This window comes from Gorilla gorilla, chromosome 5, assembly GCF_029281585.2.
Source record: "Gorilla gorilla gorilla isolate KB3781 chromosome 5, NHGRI_mGorGor1-v2.1_pri, whole genome shotgun sequence".
NCBI classification, from domain to species: Eukaryota; Metazoa; Chordata; class Mammalia; order Primates; family Hominidae; genus Gorilla; species Gorilla gorilla.
In genome coordinates, this window is record NC_073229.2 from 65,778,852 (window position 1) to 65,799,104 (window position 20,253).

The 20,253-nt window shown below is 37.0% G+C and overlaps 1 protein-coding gene across 1 annotated transcript in view; it reads right to left on the bottom strand.

The window, feature by feature from the left end:
- Positions 1 to 20,253, bottom strand: part of PTCHD4 (patched domain containing 4) — a 192,336-nt gene that overhangs the window by 111,370 nt on the left and 60,713 nt on the right. The gene's annotated exons all lie outside the window — the stretch shown is intronic.

Below are 20,253 nucleotides of genomic sequence, written 5' to 3' on the forward strand. Positions count from 1 at the left end.
TTTCAGCATAAAGATTTTCATTTAAATGCATTCCTTTTTTTTTCAATAACCACGGAATGCACATTTTGAGGAAAGCTTGTGGTGGTATGATGTTATATTGAAGTAAATTTTTCTTTTTAAAATTTTGTTTGCTCTTTTTGACTTGTTTCGTTTTTCAACATCTAAATTATTTTTGAATAGAGACCAAAGCAGATCTGCTTCATGAAAAATTTCAGCCTATATTGAACTGAGTAATTGTCTATGTAAGCATATATATGTGTATATATTAATAGTATTGATATAATATATTAATACAATATCATTACGTATAAAATTTATCCCTTTTATGATATAAGAAGTATGTCTGAGGTTTTAGAAAATCTGTAGACAGTATGACCCCTGTTTGTAGAACTTTTGTCTAAATGAATAGCTATTTATGAACATATGGAGGGATAATGTGCTTAGTAGAAGAACTTAGATGGAGCTCTTCTGTTTGTATTCTAGCTTTATTGCATGCTATCTGATATGACCTTCAGCCAATTATTAAAATTATCTATGTATCATTGTCCTTATTTATGACAATCATTCTTATATTTTGGATTATTGCGAGAATTAAGTCACTTAACACCTGGAAAGTGTTCATCACTGGGACATTATAAATGCTCAATATATTTTAGTTATTATTACATCTTCATTGTTAGTTACTCTGGCTCCTTAACCGCAAGATCTTGGATAGGTGGTATACTTACAAAAATTAAATTTGAATGCTTTTAAGTAGCATACATATTCTCCAGCGTACAAATCCCAACATTCCCTATTGTCAGGACAATATGTTGGTAGCCTGCCTCCTGAGGTATTTAAGTTAAGAATCTTTTGATATGGAGATATATGTGGCTGCTTCTACCTGTCTTCAACTGCTTTATAAGAGATTCTTCATATCTTACTGTCATCCAGTCATTGAATCTATTCTGCCTAGTGGAGCTGTATTACATTTTCTATCTATTTGGTCTAATCAAGCTCCACCCCAGAGTACTTCAAATAATATTTTTGAACAGTAAATTGTAAGAATCACCATGAATATCATTTCTTTTTTCTCCCATAATGTGCATACATCAAGTTGTAGAATAAGGTTACCAGTGATATAGTCTGCTTTGTATCCACTCAACATTCCAGTCATGGGTATGCCACTGCCAGGGGAAATACCTGCTTGATATCACACGCAACAGTGGTGTGTTGCAGCGTCATACTCTGGATAAAGTGAATTTGCTGCATCTTGTATTTTGAAACTTCTCATAGTGGCAAAACCTTTTTTTTTGAGAAGGAGATACCAGGGTATTAAAAAATGTAATAATTGATCTACAGTAGAAGCAGGTTTGAAAAAGTTTGCATTTGAATATTATCTATTGGATTAAAATGGAAGATAATGAACAAATTGTCACCTAGGAAATTACATGAAGAGAAAAATTGGGTTAGAGGCAGTAAATATTAACATTAAGAACATACACATGCATATTTGAAAAAGACTCAAATGGTGAAGCCTTAAAAACACACACCGGGAACTGTTGTGGGGTGGGGGGAGGGGGGAGGGCGGAGGGATAGCATTAGGAGATATACCTAATGCTAAATGATGAGTTAATGGGTGCAGCACACCAACATGGCACATGTATACATATGTAACAAACCTGCATGTTGTGCACAAGTACCCTAAACTTAAAGTATAATAAAAAAAAGATTAAAAAAAAAACAAGACTAAATATCCAGCCATTTAAAGTGATGGTGCAGCTGCTTATGATTCTTAATATTCCAAGATTATGTCATTTGTGTTAACGCTTTAGTTAAAAAAATGCTAAATGCTTGATAAAAAATAAACACATAGATACACTAAAGGGCCATTTCTGAATGTGCTAATTCCTTGAGGGTACTGGCCTGAAAGAATGAGAGGGTTCAGAAATTTAATTCCAAGGGTTGCTCAAGATGAGAAGTCTTATTGAGATACCTTCTCCAATTCAAACTTGGATATCCAAAGCCATAGCTTTAGAACAGTGTCACATGAAAACTAATCCCCATGTCTTACTCTCAGTCACATAACATTTTTTTTTTTTTTTGAGATGGAGTCTGGCTCTGTTGCCGAGGCTGGAGTACAGTAGCGTGATCTCAGCTTACTGCAATCTCTGCTTCCAGGTTCAGGTGATTCTCCAGCCTCAGCCTCCCAAGTTGCTGGGACTATAGATATGCGTCACCGTGCCCTGACTAATTTTTGTATTTTTAGTAGAGATGGGTTTTCACCATGTTGGCCAGGCTGGTCTCAAACTCCTGACTTCAGGTGATCTGCCCGCCTCGGCCTCCCAAGGTGTTGGGTTTACAGGTGTGAGCCACTGTGCCTGACCCCAGTCACATAACATTTTATAGAAGCTTGTCTCTGTGCTAAGTAGAGGAGAAAAAGAAATATTAAAAGAAAAAAATAAGACGTTGTATTATAGATGGGTCTTTGTATACATTTACACATTGGACAGGGAACCTAAAGCTGTGACTAGATTTGAAATGTTTTCCAATTAGTAGTGCTGTCAAGTTCTAGGCTGATACAAACACATAGCCACTTTGGAAGAGACAACACCATTCTAGGAATCTGAAAACACCCATACAATTTTTTGCAAAAATAGTGACTATCACATACTTATAGATAACCAGAAACACAAAGAAACAGGATGATTGAGTTAAGAAACCTATACCAATGACAAACAGCAGTAGAGCCACAGAAACCTCAGGCAATGAACTAATTATAAAAGTCTTAGAGACTGTGCTGATATGGTTTGGCTCTGTGTCCCCACCCAAATCTCATCTTCAATAGTACTCCCATAATTCCCATGTATTGTGGGAAGGACCCATGGGAGATCATTTGAGTCATGGGGGCAGTTTCCCCATACTGTTCTTGTGGTAGTGAATAAGTCTCATGAAATCTGGTGGTCTATCAGGGGGTTCTGCTTTTGCATCCTCCTCATTTGCTCTTGCTGCTGCCATGTGAAAAGTGCCTTTCATCTCCCACCATGATTGTGAGGCCTCCCCAGCCATGTGGAACTGTAAGGCCAATTAAACCTCTTTTTTTCCCAGTCTCAGTTATGTCTTTATCAGCAGTGTGAAAATGGACTAATTCAGTAAATCGGTACCAGTAGAGTGGGGCACTGCTGAAAAGATACCTGAAAATGTGGAAGCAACTTTGCAACTGGGTAACAGGCAGAGGTTGGAAAAGTTTGGAGGGTTCAAAAGAAGACAGGGATGGTCAGAGAAAAAGACAATGGGATAAAAATGATAGAGAATCGTTATTTTCAATATAATAAAGGAATTTTGTACCCAGTAAAAACAGCTTTCAGTATAAGGACCAAAAAGACATTGTGAGTAAAACAAACAAAAAATGGAGAGAGGTTTGCACCAGCAGGACATTTCTAGAGAACTAAATAATGTTCTTTAGAAAGAAGACTGATCCCAGATGGAAGGTCAGAGATGTAAGAAGAAATAGCAATTGTTAAACAGCGGTAAATAAGTGCATTAGTAAATGTAAAAGATTATGTATGAGCTGTATCGAAAAGAACGATGTCTAATGAAGTTTAAAAAAAAACAACTAACAATAGACTTAAAGTGCTAGACAGCAATATCATGTAAGTCGGGAGTAAGTCTAAACGGAGCTTAAACGATCTAAGCTATTTATTATATATAAAAGGAAAAGGAAGGTTTTGATTAATTTTAGATTTCTTAAATATGAATACTGTAATTTATATAACAATCACAAAATCAAAATCAAAACTTTTAACTTTCAAATCTGTAAAAGGGAAAAATGAGTGATGAGTTATATTAATTCAATCCAAAAGATGGTTAATAAAAAAAGAATAATAATAACATATAGATGTATGAGACAACTAGAAAGAAAAATAAGACAATAGATCTAAATTCAATCATATCCAAAATTATTTTGAAGGAACTAAAAGGACTAAATTTCTCCACTAAGAGATAAAAAATCATTAGCCTGGAAGAATCTCCACATTCAACTATACACAATATACCAGACACATATGGAAAATGTAAGAAAACAGGTTAGTACAAAAACAATGGAGAAACGACAAATATGAACAAAATATTCTGATGAAGCTATAGTAATATTAGAAAATAGACTTTAAAACAGAAAACTATTTCTAGAGATAGAACACCACTTTATGCTGATAAAATATTTAATTCACCAAGATGATATAATTGTGTATATATATATACACACACACACGTGAACATATATATATATACACACACATACATATGCACGCACGTAATAACATATGTGGTGAAACTATGAACAAAAGCTAAAAACTGATTACCAGAAGACTTCCTTCCAACTTACATGTTATCACAAAAGATGAGGGAGGGAGTTATAATTAAGAAAACGTGCTCAGGAGGTTTCTGGAACGCTGGTAATGTTCTATTTCTTCCTTTGAGCAGTCTTCACATGTGTCAACATATAGCTATTAGTAAAAATAGTACACATGCAGGTTTTATACAGTTTCTGCACTTATGGAAATTCTTGATTATTATTAAATTAAAAAGCAGAATGCATAATAACATATATACAGTCATCTCACTTTCATTTGATATCTCTGTATATTTATATATTTATCTAAGTATAGATGTAATAAAATTATGTACACACTCTTTATTACTAATAGTATCTGGATGGTGGTTTGATACTTTCTTTTTCTTTTAATGTTTTCCTATAATAAATATGCTACATTACTTTTGTAATAAGAAAAACATGAATTAAACACAGACACGCACAATTACTACCCAGAATAGAGTGGAGAGAGATTGGTAGAAAGATGTGTGTCAGCCTTGAAAATGAAAAATGAATAGCATTGTATGAGACACAGATACTCAATGAGAAGGGAATACTTGGAAAGCAGCAGTGCTGAAAAGGACTTCAGGGTGAGTGTGGACAGCAAATTAGATAGAAGCCTACAGTATAATGTGCTAGGAATGAACGCCAATGCTATTTTCAGCTGCAAAAGCATGGGCACCATGGCACAAAACAAGGACAGGCAGCCTCTTTTATATATATTTGGAAAGTCTGACTGTAAGGCAACAATTTTACGTCAAACTACTTTTAGCTTAAACTAAGTACATGAAAAAAATAGCCACCATGACCTAAAAATGATTATGGAAGTCACCAATGCAATAATTTTTCTATTCTTGCTTTGTAGAGAGCATAACCTCTTTTAATGCCAGCCTCAGATTTTGCCAATGATGATGGTAAAAACATGTATGTTAGAAGAATTTTCTCCAGGCTCTTTCTCAAAGTCGACATATCACAATAGCTAAGATAGATACAAAAATTAGTCTACACAGGGAGCTCTGCCCTCAAGACTTCCACTTGGAGAAAGCAGACTCTAGGAATTATAAAAGTAGGTAAAATGAAACTTGACAGTTGCCTGGCCTCTGAAAGGAGATGCAATGCACAATATATTAAGGACTTTGTGAACTTGAGATGTCAAAGCAGCAGGCAGAATATGGCAGCTGATGTCCAGGTGTCAGTTAATATTCAAAGTCAGGTGGACAATGCAGACTGCTCCTAAGTCTGCTGATGGCCAGCAGCTGGGTTGGTAGAGAGTAGAATCCATTTCCTTTGAACATGTTTGTTTGGCAAGAATTAGGCAATGAATTAAAACAAGTGGATGGACCTTAGGGCAGGACTTCAGATCCAGCAGGACATGGGGGTACTGTTTCATATCTAGTAAGAAATTGAGAGGCTTAGAAGGATATAAAAATCCCTCAGATGGTAGAAATAAAAAGATCTTAATTAAAGGACTACTTATAGAGATATGGGCAGAGCCAATGGAAAAACAAAACAGAACAACAAAAAGTACATTGAGGTACAGACTATTGAGAGCAGGAAGCTGTTATCACTTTTAAAGTATAGAGACAAAATGATATTACCAGTGCCTGATGATGGCTGTAGATATGGAGCAGAGGCTGCCTCCCAGAGACTGAAGTTGTTGCCAGATCAGGGAAGGAGGGAGCAGGTAAGAAAGACTTTGACCTGTTTTTCCTTCTACCCTACTATCTTCTGGTGGTGACTTTTATTGGCCAAACGCAACCAAAAGCCAGAGGACAAGGGATACTGGGTGATGCAGTCCATAGGAATCAGCTGTCCAGAGCAAAGATGAGAAAAGAGAAAGGTGGGAAGAAAATATGGTGGCAATGGAGAGGGAAAACAGAGCGACCAGCACGAACCCCATGCAAGGCACCCAAGGTAAAAGCCAATTATGCATAGTGGGTCAATATGACAGAGCATATTTCATTCAGTCAGTCCAAAAATAATTTAAAATTCCTCCTATATTGTCCTAGGCTCTCTACTAGTTGCCTGGGACACAAAAACAGCAAGTCTTGATCTTTTAATGAAGGCTTTGCAGTCTAGCATGGGAAGTGATGATAGGCATGTAAACAAGGGTACAGAGAAGGCAAAAGAGAAAACCAATCAGTGATTCTTAAATTTGGAGGTCAGTAAAAAATGACATAGAACAAAGAACATTTGAATCTGGTAGATCACAAGTAAGAGGTGGAAGGTAATTTCTGGAAAAAGAAACATCACAAGATATGAAACAGCCTTGTGTATTTGGATAGATATCAGCTAGGTTTTGCTTAGAATTAGAAGCTATTCAGACACTAAACCCATGGGTTTCCTTGGAGGGACTTCTCTGCCTTTGCTGAAATGCTACGGAAACACAGCAGTGCTGAGCTGAATACATATAGATGGCATGTTGGTAATGGCATTTGGATAGGGTGAGGGAATACAGGAACACACTTGCTTCTGCTTTAGGATTTTCATTTTTCAGGAAAAGGTTAAGAAGAATTAGAATGGACAAAGGGATAAATAGACTGAAATAAATAACACAACCAAAAAGAAAAATGTTCTAGGAAGTTTACAGGAGGGAACAGTAGGGAAGAACCTCAAACAGTTAGAAATCATAAAAAGATGGTCACTTTCTGAGGATTAAACTCATTTGGTCTAGATAGATAGAGTTTGTTTCATTTGACCTGTTTATTGACATATATAAGTAAAATATTTATAATAAATAAAGAAAGGAGAAAGAATGTGTGGTAGTCCCATCAGAAACACTGTTTACTTAGTTCATTTGCTTACATAGTTAGTGATATTGATTCATCTTGGCAAAAGTTTACCAACAAAAGGAGGTGGCCAGCATGGAATGATCGGGGCTAGCAAGGTGAGCATCTGTTTTACATACACAGAACTTTCCAGGGAGCAATGGGACAACATCTGGGAGGCATTGGGGCAGCATTCGTTGAAAGGAACAAAGAAATTCATCAGGTAGCACTGCTTTAATTTATGCTCATCACAAAGTCTTCTGAATAATAACTGGTCTTTTTACATATCTTGAGAAAATGACACCTAGTTAGAAGATACATGTAAGCCCCTTTTTTGGAGAGGTTACCAGACAGAGATTCTCACTCACTTATTTATCTCTTGTCAACATGCTTAATGGGATTCCTTCGTTGAGAGTTTGGTTTGCCACTGTACCTTTATAAAACAATTTCTTGACCCATAAGACAGAAGTTCTTCCCCTGGAATACAACAAAATTACAGATAATTCTGTCATTGAATGTCTTGGCATCTTACTTAGTTTTTCCTGGCAACCATAAACCATCATTGCCTCCAGCCTTTGAGATTGGGTTAACTTGTCTACAGGAGAGAAAGTTAAGGTGTTAAGTAAAAATCATACCTCCAGGAACACTTCAATAAAATGACTCCAGGAAGTACATGGATAAAATATTTGATGGACGTGCAGCCACCCATGCTATGAAACACATTTAGTTCATGTCTAGTATAATTTCTACCTTCCATTATATTATGAAGGAGGCACTGTCGAATGGTAGAGGAATGGCAGTTTTCAAACTTTTTTTAACTTTTATTTTAGGTTTAACTTTCAACTTTTATTTTAAGGGTACATGTGCAGGTTTGTTATATAGGTAAATTCATGTCACAGGGGTTGTAACATTATTTCAAACTTTTGTATATTTTTTTCGTTCATAGTAATTTTTTATTCAAACTAAATCTTTACGGAAACTTGTCATGTGAAATATTGAGAGCAAAGTGCATGGTCAGAATCAGGAGAGAGTGGCTGGGCGCGGTGGCTCATGCCTGTAATCCCAGCACTTTTGGGAGGCTGAGGCGAGCGGATCACTTGAGGTCAGGAGTTGGAGATCAGCCTCGCCAACATGGTGAAACCCCATCTCTACTATTAATAAAAATTCAAAAATTAGCCGGGTGTGGTGTTGCATGCCTGTAATCTTAGGTACTTGGGTGGCTGAGACAGGAGAATCACTTGAAACCGAGAGGCAGGGCTTGAAGTGAGCCAAGATTGCAGCACTGCTCCCCAGCCTGGGCTACAGAGTAAGTGAGACTCCTGCTGGCTCAACTATTCTCAGGCCCTGCAGTACCCTCTGCACCCCAGAAGCCCCAGGCTCAGTTGGAGAACAGCTAGCAGAGCCAAAGAGCCTGGGAGGCAAAGTCAAGAAATGCAGGTTGTAATCCTGACCACACAGTCTTGAGAATGGTTCTGATGACTTTACTTTCTTATTTAATAGAAACAGCTGCCCTACTTACCTCTTGGCAAATAAGGAATCCACATTCATAAAAAAATGGCCATTGAATACTTTTAAGTGCATAAAGCTCCACACAAACATGAAAAGGTACAGCTTTTAAACTAAACTTACACTTGAAACACCCAAATCCCTTCATCACCCAATCACTTTCAATGGCTTTGTTTACAAGTCATTGATTTAAATTTTTTAAAAGAACACATAATTTTACACTCAGGTTTATAACATTTTTCTAAAAAAATAACCTTTATCTTTGCTGTGAGCTAGTAAAATCACAAGTCATTCATTCAAGAAATAATTATTGAACACACCACTTATTATTTGCCCCGCATTGTGGCAACACAGTAAAGTATATACCCTTGCCTCGACTCTTGATCATGGCAGGGTAAAGGAGGACGAAGGTAATAGAATTATAGAGAATGAAGCCATCAATTTACTGCTAAGTATTATAATGAGTCCTCATTATGTTCATCAGTCTCACCCCAAAACCTACATGTTAGGTGTCTTTCAGTGATCTCTTTTGTGTGATCTTATTTGGTTTTCATTCGATGAAGTGAGCCAGTTAACCTCCTTCCTCTCTTTTTTCTTTTTTTTTTTTTGTGCTAAAAAGTAGTTTAACCTAATTTTGTCCCCACTTATTTCTGGTAAAATTATCTCATTTTCCTTCATTACTTGGCTTTTATCATTTAGTAATATGGCTATATTATTTATGCCTTTTTTATGTCACCTCAAATACTGTTAATAAATACTCTTTACTAATATACTATCTTACTTTATATCATTAAATATAATATTTAGTTTAGAATGTTACACCTAAAAGGGAAATAATCACTGCAAGTATCACTGGCCTGGACCTACTCTTATTTCTATTTAGACTAAGTCAACGAGGGGAAGCAGCAAAACGAACAGCAGCATCTTCTTTATATTAAACTCAAACTCAGGATTGTACTCAGACTGATTTGCTAAGGGTACATAGTGATATCTGTAAGTCAAGTCTTGAATATTAGAATTTTGTCTTGGTCTGGATTAAGGCATTACTCAATCATTAACAAAGAAGCCGACAACTATGATACACAAACACTTGCTGCAAATATAAGCCACCATGTTCCAGGAAGGCAGGTGGGAATTAGTCCACAGGGGTTCCTCAATTCTTGGAAGCCTAAGGTTGGCCTCTGGGACCATCAAATAAATGTAGAATGTATCTTATCTTTCTCTGCCAATTTTCTTTTTTGTTAGATCACTAGGTATGATAATACTGGCTTGAAAGATAATTGAATCTAGGAAGTATATCTCCCATTTTTCAATACATTTTTCTTCAGAAAAACAATGGCATAACCCTTAATGCATTTTCACCCTACAAGTTTCCAGAGTTTCAATTGCAGCATTTACCTTGCTTGATTCAGTACTGCAGAAAAAAAATCCCATTCTGGTTGGCAATTGCAGCTGTCCTGCACCAGGCATATTTTTTTCTTGGGACATTCTGACATGACAGTAAAGTGGACTTCAATTAATGAGGAGTGTTAAGGTTGCTTTTGATAAACATGTATTTGAGGATGGCTTAGATGCTGGAGAAATGGAAGTACCTGCCGTATTATTATTCTACCATGTGCTAGATAAATTGATGTCACTCCCATGTCCCTCCCTGCTTAGCTATTCAATCCTGATTCACTATCTGACTCAAGAAGTAAAAAGCAAGAGCAGCACATATTGAACAACAGGAGGCATATTTACAAATCTTTCCATTTAAAAAATCTAAACTAGCATATCAGCTACTCTCAAGATAAACAAGATTACTAAAATGGGTCCATATGCATCTCACCCTCAGTAAAATTGTTATGTAACAGTACTCTTTCTCATTCCTAAACTTCAGTAACCACTTGAGGAAACTCATTTGCAGTAAAAAGTGCAAGAGACGGAGGTGGATTCCAAAGAAGATGTAGAACTTTAAGGAGTCAGGAAAATTACTAGCAGTGTTGGACAGTGCTATATAATAAAAAGTACACACTAGTCAATGCTACCTCAAATGCTTGACATAAAATTCACCTCTTACTTCTTATGCCAAGATAGCTATCTTTTCCACCTCCTTTAAAAGGTCTAGCATAACCAGTTAGTGAGACAATGTCTCACTTCATTAGAAAGGTCTGACACAGTAGGTCCATGTCAAAGCTTTAAAAGAAGAAGAGAGAAGGAAATAAATAGGCAAGAAAATTAAAACTAAAGAATTACATACATAAAAATAGGCACATTAAAATATCTAAGCTAAAACAACCAAAAGTTAAGACTTTTCTTGCTCAAAGAACTCTAGCAATCATAAAAGCCACCAATAAGTCAATGTTTAAAAATGTTGACTATGAGTACTTTAGACAATGGCAAAGATGCCAAGGAGACACAGTTCTATCCCCCAGTGAGTCAAAACTCTAGAAGAGATGACATACAGAATGAGTGTCAAATAAATGATTCACTCATTAAAGAGCTAAAGTGGAAGAGATGTTAAAGTACAATGAGTTCTTCCTCATCCAATGAGAGAGTAAGATGAAGGAGGCCCAGGGACAAGACATCTAGCAGGTAAGAGGCAGGAGCTGGACTGGACTCCAAGTCGTCTGACTCTAAGCCTCTAAGCATAAGCATGGGAATATTTTCACATCATTGGCCAGTGTTTTTCAAAAGAGGCGACTGTCACCAAAGTAGCATGACTACAACTAATATGGTTAAGAAATAGCTCCAACTAAACATTCCAGATGTCATAATAAGGTCCTTTCTCTTACAGCAGTGGAATTATTTTAGGAAGGATTTTGATGTGTTTGATGATCCTGAGTAAAATAAGTCCTGTGGCAACATATTAGAGACATTTCTAATACTGTAAAGTAATCATTATAAAGAACTTTAGCCAAGCATTAAGTCTTAGTGGGCCCACTATATCCTAATCACCGTGCTGGTTCACGCCTTGGGAAATAGACGTGCACAACGCAGAGGTGGGAAGAGCTATGTCTTCTCAAAACTACTGACCCACAGAATCCATGAACATAATAAAGTGGTTGTTTTATCCTACTAAATTTTGTGGTGTTTGTCATAGATAACTAGAAATCTCCAACATAGTTAACTAGATATCTAGTCACAGATAACTAGAACAGACTCCAACCTAAAACAATTATCTGACCCAAAAAGAACCATAATATTTCAACTTATCAATTTCTTACCATAGTGATGTTAGGGAATAATATTGCCATTTCCTTTATTATTTGGCTTAGTTTATGTGAAAGAGACAAGTGATGCTCATAAAACAATCCATTTGCCCATCTGCGTTTTCTATACTCCTTGCTGTTGGCTAGCCAATAGAATGTATAAGAAGTAACTGCATCACTTCTGAGGTAAGGCTGTTACAAATAGGTATGAATTCTCTAACTATTTTCTCTTTTGCCTGCATGGCCTTGAGCACAAACTCTGAGGATTCATGGTTACAAGATGGAGGCATCCTGGATCCCTGAGTCTCTGTTGGAAGAGAGGTGGCAAAGAGATCTTCCTGACCCACATCAAACTGTGAGACAAGCAAGAAATATATCTTTGTTATGTTAACATGATCATGGCATTATTTGTTATTGCAGCATAGTCTAGTCCAGCTGACCGTGACCCGCACAATTTTCATGATCTGTCATTATAGTCACATCTTTGTATATACTGTAAACCTCATTTTTTGTTTTCTGATTAAATTCAACTCAACACCTACTTAATTCTTCTACCCAGCTATATGTGCCTAGGGGTTAAAAAAACAGCAACCATGTTTACTCATTTCTTTTTTTAAAAAATTCATGAACACAAGCTTCAAGTGGGCCTTTAGAGCTTTCTAGTTATCTTTCCGAATTTTCTTTAATTCAGTCTCCAGTTTTCCAAGGTGACTCAAATTCCTTTCACTTTCCACAAACCAACACCTCCTTCCCCAAGTTTGTTCTCAGCTGATGACTGGCTTCATATTTGCTGACAAAGCTGAAGGCACAGAGGAGGATTTCCACATGCTCTCATCCCCATATGCACTGAGTTATCTGGATCTGTCCATGTATTAGGCCTTTCCTTTACCTATAGTAGGTGATCTGTCTATGAAATGACTCCACTTACGCTCTGAATCTAGTCCCTTCTTTCCTACTCAGTGGCATTGCTTCTGCAGTTTCTTCCTCTCTCTGCTTTCCTATAAAGTTTTCTTTCTCACCTGAGTGTTCCCATCAGCATGCAAATATTAATTTCTTTTTAGTGCAAAATCCCTCAAAAGAGCAATGTGCAAAAATCACAAGCATTCTTACACACCAATAACAAACAGAGAGCCAAATCATGAGTGAACTCCCATTCACAATTGCTTCAAAGAGAATAAAACACCTAGGAATCCAACTTACAAGGGATGTGAAGGACCTCTTCAAGGAGAACTACAAACCACTGCTCAATGAAATAAAAGAGGATACAAAAAAATGGAAGAACATTCCATGCTCATGGGTAGGAAGAATCAATATCGTGAAAATGGCCATAATGCCCAAGGTAATTTATAGATTCAATGCCATCCCCATCAAGCTACCAATGACTTTCTTCACAGAATTGGAGAAAACTACTTTAAAGTTCCTATGGAACCAAAAAAGAGCCCGCATTGCCAAGTCAATCCTAAGCCAAAAGAACGAAGCTGGGGGCATCATGCTACCTGACTTCAAACTATATACTACAAGGCTACAGTAACCAAAACAGCATGGCACTGGTACCAAAACAGAGATATAGACCAATGGAACAGAACAGATCCCTCAGAAATAATGCCACATATCTACAACCATCTGATCTTTGACAAACGTGACAAAAACAAGAACTGGGGAAAGGATTCCCTATTTAATAAATGGTGCTGGGAAAACTGGATAGCCATACGTGGAAAGCTGAAAGTGGATCCCTTCCTTACACCTTATACAAAAATTAATTCAAGATGTATTAAAGACCTAAATGTTAGACCTAAAACCATAAAAACCCTAGAAGAAAACCTAGGCAATACCATTCAGGACATAGGCATGGGCAAGGACTTCATGTCTAAAACACCAAAAGCAACAGCAACAAAAGCCAAAATTGACAAATAGGATCTAATTAAACTAAAGAGCTTTTGCACAGCAAAAGAAACTACCATTAGCGTGAACAGGCAACCTACAGAATGGAAGAAAATTTTTGCAATCTACTCATCTGACAAAGGGCTAATATCCACAATCTACAATGAACTCAAACAAATTTACAAGAAAAAACCAAACAACCCCATCAACAAGTGGGTGAAGGATATGAACAGACACTCGTCAAAAGAAGACATTTATGCAGCCAAAAGACACATGAAAAAATATTCATCATCACTGGCCATTAGAGAAATGCAAATCGAAAACCACAATGAGATACCATCTCACACCAGTTAGAATGGCGATCATTAAAAAGTCAGGAAACAACAGGTGCTGGAGAGGATGTGGAGAAATAGGAATACTTTTACACTGTTGGCGGGAATGTAAACTGGTTCAACTAGTTCCATTGTGGAAGTCAGTGTGGCGATTCCTCAGGGATCTAGAACTAGAAATACCATTTGACCCAGCCATCCCATTACTGGGTATATACCCAAAGAACTATAAATCATGCTGCTGTAAACACAGATGCACACATGTTTATTGTGGCACTATTCACAATAGCAAAGACTTGGAACCAACCCAAATGTCCAACAATGATAGACTGGATTAAGAAAATGTGGCACATATACACCATGGAATACTATGCAGCCATAAAAAATGATGAGTTCATGTCCTTTGTAGGGATGTGGGTGAAGCTGGAAACCATCATTCTCAGCAAACTATCACAAGGACAAAAAACCATACACCGCATGTTCTCACTCATAGGTGGGAATTGAACAATGAGAACACATGGACACAGGAAGGGAAACATCACACACTGGGGCCTGTTGTGGGGTGGGGGTGGGGGGAGGGATAGCATTAGGAGATATATCTAATGTTAAATGACGAGTTACTGGGTGCAGCACACCAACATGGCACATGTATATATATGTAACAAACCTGCACATTGTGCACATGTACCCTAAAACTTAAAGTATAATAATAATAATAAAAAAAAGAATTTTTATTCACTATATTCACTTCATTCCCTCCAATCTGTATTGAATCTCTTGAAATTACCCTTTCATTTTCAGCATTCCCCCAAGCAGCTCTTTTCAAAGTCACCAATGACTTCTATATTGCTAAATCAGATGGCTACTTCTCAGTTCTCAACGGACACAATTTCTTAGCCGCTTTTGGAACAATCGTTGTCTTGTTCCTTCATAAAACACTTTCTTTACTCTGCTGCTGGTTTGTTATTCTCTCTTGCTTCTCATGCTATTTTTCTGCCTGATCCTTCTTAGTATCATTTTCTGAATTCCTCATCTTCCCAATTTCTAACCACTGAAATGCTCCAGGGCTCAAATCTTGGATGTCTTATTTTTTCATTTATATTTATCTTTATACTTGATCTCATTGGATTCTATGGTTTTCAATATTAGCTATGCTGTGATGAATCTCAAATTTGTATCTTCAGCTCTAATTTACAGATTTCCTCTGAACCTGATCTATGTACTGTGTTATATTACTGACTCCACATTTGCCACTTGGTTTTGATTTTTCTCCCACAATGAATTCCTCTCATGACTTCACTACTGCAGTAAATGGCAAATGCATTCTATCACTTATTTGGTTCTCTAAGCTTGGGGTCATCTTTGACAACTCTTTTTCTCTTACATGCCATATCTAGTCCCTCACTGAGTCCTGTCAATTCTATTTTCAAATATTTATCCTGAGTCTAATTCCTTTTTATCACCATCCCTGCTCCCATGCTATTTCACATCACCATTATATCCCACGCAAAATTTGCAATAACCTGTTAAATAGTCTCTGTAGAATTATTCTTGCCCCATTGCAAATTAATTTATGTAGTGTAGACAAAAATGTCTTTATGAAGTATGTCAGACCACACCCTCTTGTCTCAAAATACTTCAAACAGCTTTAATTTCACCCGAAGATTAATTCTCAGTGTCCTATATGACCTGACCCAATACTACCTCTTAGACCCCTTCTTGTAACACTCATACTCAGATCAGACTCTGATCCAGACATATTCGCTTTCTTGCTCTTCTTCAGCTTCGCCAAGCAAGGTCCTATATTAAAGCCTTAGCACATATATTTCTCTCTGCCAGAGCCACTCATCTCAGGTGCTTCGTTTAGCTCTCTGCTTCAATTTTACTCTTTAGGAAGGCTTTTATCTGACCACTTATGTTCTTTATCCCTTATTCTGCTTTATTTGTTTTATTTATATCACCTAGAAATCATATAACATAGTTTATATTTCTCTATTTAGTTGTCCTATTCATCCCTTCTGCAGTACTAAAACGTAAGGTTCATGAGGGTGACAACTTGATCATTTCTGTTCAATGCCTTTTACTTCAGAACCCAAAAATTTCCTGAACATAGTAGATGCTCAATAAATCTTTGAAAATTAATAATTTAATATGAGTCTCAGTTTGGAAAAATGAGTGAAAATCTGTATCTGAAAGGCTTGTTTTTACTTGCAAAAAACGAGTCATCACTGTGTCTTGTGGTATCAAGCTGACTGAAGTGAGACTTCTACACATAACGCAGACTCAGAATGGACAAAAAAATAACAGTGATCCGAGGCTACTACTGTCCCTGGCAACTATCCATAGAATATCAGCAAAGCACAGAATGAGCCAGCTTGGCATCTGTGTGTAATATTAGCCCATATTTCTTCTTCCAGAAAGAGGAAACACATCCACATAAAGCAAATGAGGTGAAAAAAAGGCTGACAATGAGTTATAAATTAAATTAGTGCCATTCTCATTGGTATGTGCTTAGAGAGAGAAAGGATGTTAGGCTGGCGCTAAATGAGGTCCTTTCAAGTATTTTTTAAAAAAATTATGGCCCGGCACGGTGGCTCATGCTATAATCCCAGCACTTTGGGAGGCCAAGGCAGGTGGATCACCTGAGGTCAGGAGTTTGAGACCAGCCTGGCCAACATGGTGAAACCCCATCTCTACTAAAAATACAAAAATTAGCCAGGCGCGGTGGCACACGCCTATAGTCCCAGCTACTTGGGAGGCTGAGGCAGGAGAATCACTTGAACCCAGAAGGTGGAGGTTGCAGTGAGCCAAGATCATGCTACTGAACTCCAGCCTGGGTGATAGAGCGAGACTTCACCTCAAAAGAAAAAAAAATTATTAGAATTCTGGAATTCTTTCTGAATACTTCTCTAGAGAGACTGCATGCACCTCTAATAATCTTTTTTTCTAAACCCCAGTCTGAGACATACAATTTGACACATATAATTTTTTTATGAGAACACCAGGACAAAGTATAAAAATTGTGACTGGCTTAAAAAATGTGGGATATTTAGGTACAGTATCTATGCCTCTGAAATGACTTCGAGAATATTAAGTGGATGAATGACAAGACAAAAAGAACAAGGAGATGCAGTACAGAGGCAAGATAGGCAGTCGAAGAGAAGACAGCTAAGCCAGTTCAGTGTGAGGAACAAACAGTATCAGCGACACACCCAGCTTCAGGGATGATACTGATAAGCATGAATGGTTTGAGTATTGACACATAATGGAGTAAATAAATATTCACTATCTCAAAGAAGTCATCTTAGGAAGACAGGAATAGAAATAGAGGTTTACTAGAAGAGTTGGGCTTCTTTCCCTTATACCCAGCTAACTTAGGGATTATGCAGTTTTGACACCATGTAAACTGTAATTCATCAAAAACTGGTTTCAACCATTATCGTGTATACCACCAGCAGATATACATGTGGCAAACACAACGTATTTATGCTCAACTTCACATTCCACCTCACCACCTTCATAGCAATATGCTTTTATGTCTCACAGCTTTGTGTATCTGAGGCTCTGTATGCAAAGCTGTGATTTTTCTATTCTAAGCCTCTCTGTCTCTCTCTTTCTATCTCTGAAGGCATTAGAAGGCAACAAAGGAGACTATAGATTACAGATTTGAGGATAACATATACTTTAAAGGTTTTTATAAAATACTAACTTCAAAGATGAAACAAATTGTATTTTGAAATCTTCAAATTGTAAGGCTGAAGATTCCAAATCCTTTATTTTATACATGAAGGACTTAAGGCAAAGGAATGTCACAGAACTGCCCAATATAACACACAGAGTTAGTAGAAAAGCTGGGATGAAAACCTAGCAGAGTGTTCCTTTTATTTCACCAGTTCTCAATCTTGGCCTCTTTTCTACTACAATCATTTTAAAAATAAAACAAAACACAACAAAACAAATGCCCCCTTTATGGAGCAAAAATCTTAAAGTATATGTTCTTAGGTCTTCTGTTGGTATGTTTTCAGAAATAGCAGAAATGATCCTTTCAGAAGATTTTAAGGACTTGAATTGCAGAAATACTTCAGAGGGACCATTAAGCAGTCTTCCTAAAGTCTGCACCTACACTGTCCAGGGTTTATTTATGATTCTAAAAGTCACTGGGAGAGGTGCAAAGTGCGTGTTGAAGGGTCTAGACTTTTCACTCACTGTGGCTTTTAGCATTCCAGTTATTTGTTTAAAGAATGGAAATACCTCTTGGGCTTCACAGAGCCTAGGTTACAATCCAGCATCAGCAGAGGTAGTTTTTCTCCTTATTTTATGGAATATGTAATTGTATGTTTTTCTGGTAAATGCTTTCATTACCTAATTAGTTCATCAGCAGTTTTAGAAAGCAACCCTGGAAAGCAGTAAGGTGTCCAATTTGTTAACCTCCAATGAACTATGTTTCATTTGTAAATCATGCTGTATGGTTCTTATAAATCTTATTATTTTAAGCGATGAGACTTCATTCAAAAAAATGTAACAAGTGTAAATGGTTCAAATCTAGACTCATCTTTGTCATTGGTGACAAGAATTTTTTTATATAATAAGTTATTTGGGAAAAAGAAAGATACTATTTACTAACAATATTAATATGTATTTAGAGATGATATGCAAAATCCAGGAAGGCTCAATTTCCTAAAGCCAAGGGCTGTTTTCTATTCATCAGTGAATCCGTTGCACTTAAAACATCAGGTTAAATAGTAAAACTTGCTGATATTTACTTAGCAGTTACTATAGGCTATGAGCTTTAATTATATACTGTTACATTTTTCAAACCTAGCTTTTGAAACTGACATCATTATATTCCCCATTTTATATGAGAAAAAACTGAGGTTTAAGAAGATGAACTAGCTGGGCGTGGTGGCTTACGCCTGTAATCCCAGCACTTTGGGAGGCTGAAGTGGGTGGATCACCTGAAATCAGGAGTTTGAGATCAGCCTGGCCAACATGGTGAAACCTCGTCTCTACTAAAAATACAAAAAATTAGCCAGGAGTGGTAGCCAGCACCTGTAATCCCAGCTACTCAGGAGGCTGAGGCAAGAGGATCATTTGAACCTGAGCGAGAGAGGTTGCAGTGAGTTGAGATTGTGACACTGCACTCCAGCCTGGAAGACAGAGTGAGACTCTGTCCCCCCAAAAAAAAGAAAAGAAAAAAGAAGATGAACTAACAACTTAACATGGCCACAATGATATTGAGTTAATAGATAAATAAGTTAGATCCCAGCATCTATCATATAAACACACTTCATATTTTCATTCTCAAAAACATTTGCTAAGGTCGAAAAAGAAAGGGCCTATGTCACCTAGAAGACTTTCTGATCACACGCCTGTATCTTTTTAAATTTGCCCATAAGGCTGTAATTCAGAGCTGATTTTAACCTGGAGGGTGAGAAACAATTATTTTGTTTAAGGAATGAAAACACTTCTCTGGCTTCATAGGACATATATTACAATCCAGCATCAGGAGAGGTAGCTCTTCTCTTTATTTGTATGGAATATATAATTGTCTGTTTTCCTGATAAATCTTTCCATTACCTAATTAGTTCACCAGCAGTTTTAGCAAAACCCCTAGCAAGCCCTAAGGTGTCTAATATGAAGACTGTCTTACTCATGTCAGTTCACCACCAATAAGCTATTTGCAGCTCATTCTCTAAATCACTACACATAGGGAATTACATCACACCTGATGTGTAGAACCCTCTTGCTGTACCAACAGCTATCACCATCATCATCTCTTTTCTGATAAGACACATCAATCTTGTTGCTAAGCACTTAAGTGCCTTTATTCCCAGATTTGATCTTCTCTTTGAAAGAATATGTGCGCGTGCGCGCACACACACACACACACATACACACCACCTACATAGTATTTTCTAGACCATTTATGTATAGCTGGAGGAAAACTTACAAGATGAGATAATCTTGATTAAGGCTATTCATTAATTCTTTTCACCAAAGATGAAAAAATTAGAGGATATTTCTAAGTGGCAGCAGGAAGGTTTCAGTTTATACAGAGGTAGGGGAATGGAGTATACTCTGTGCAGAAACATTGAAATAAATTAATAAACAAAGCTTACTTAAGAAGTTCTTTGAGATTAGGACACATCATTGGTTCTCAGAATTTTCATCCCATGATATTCACTCTTCACTCCCATCAACTTGAGAATGGCCATGAATATGGACCA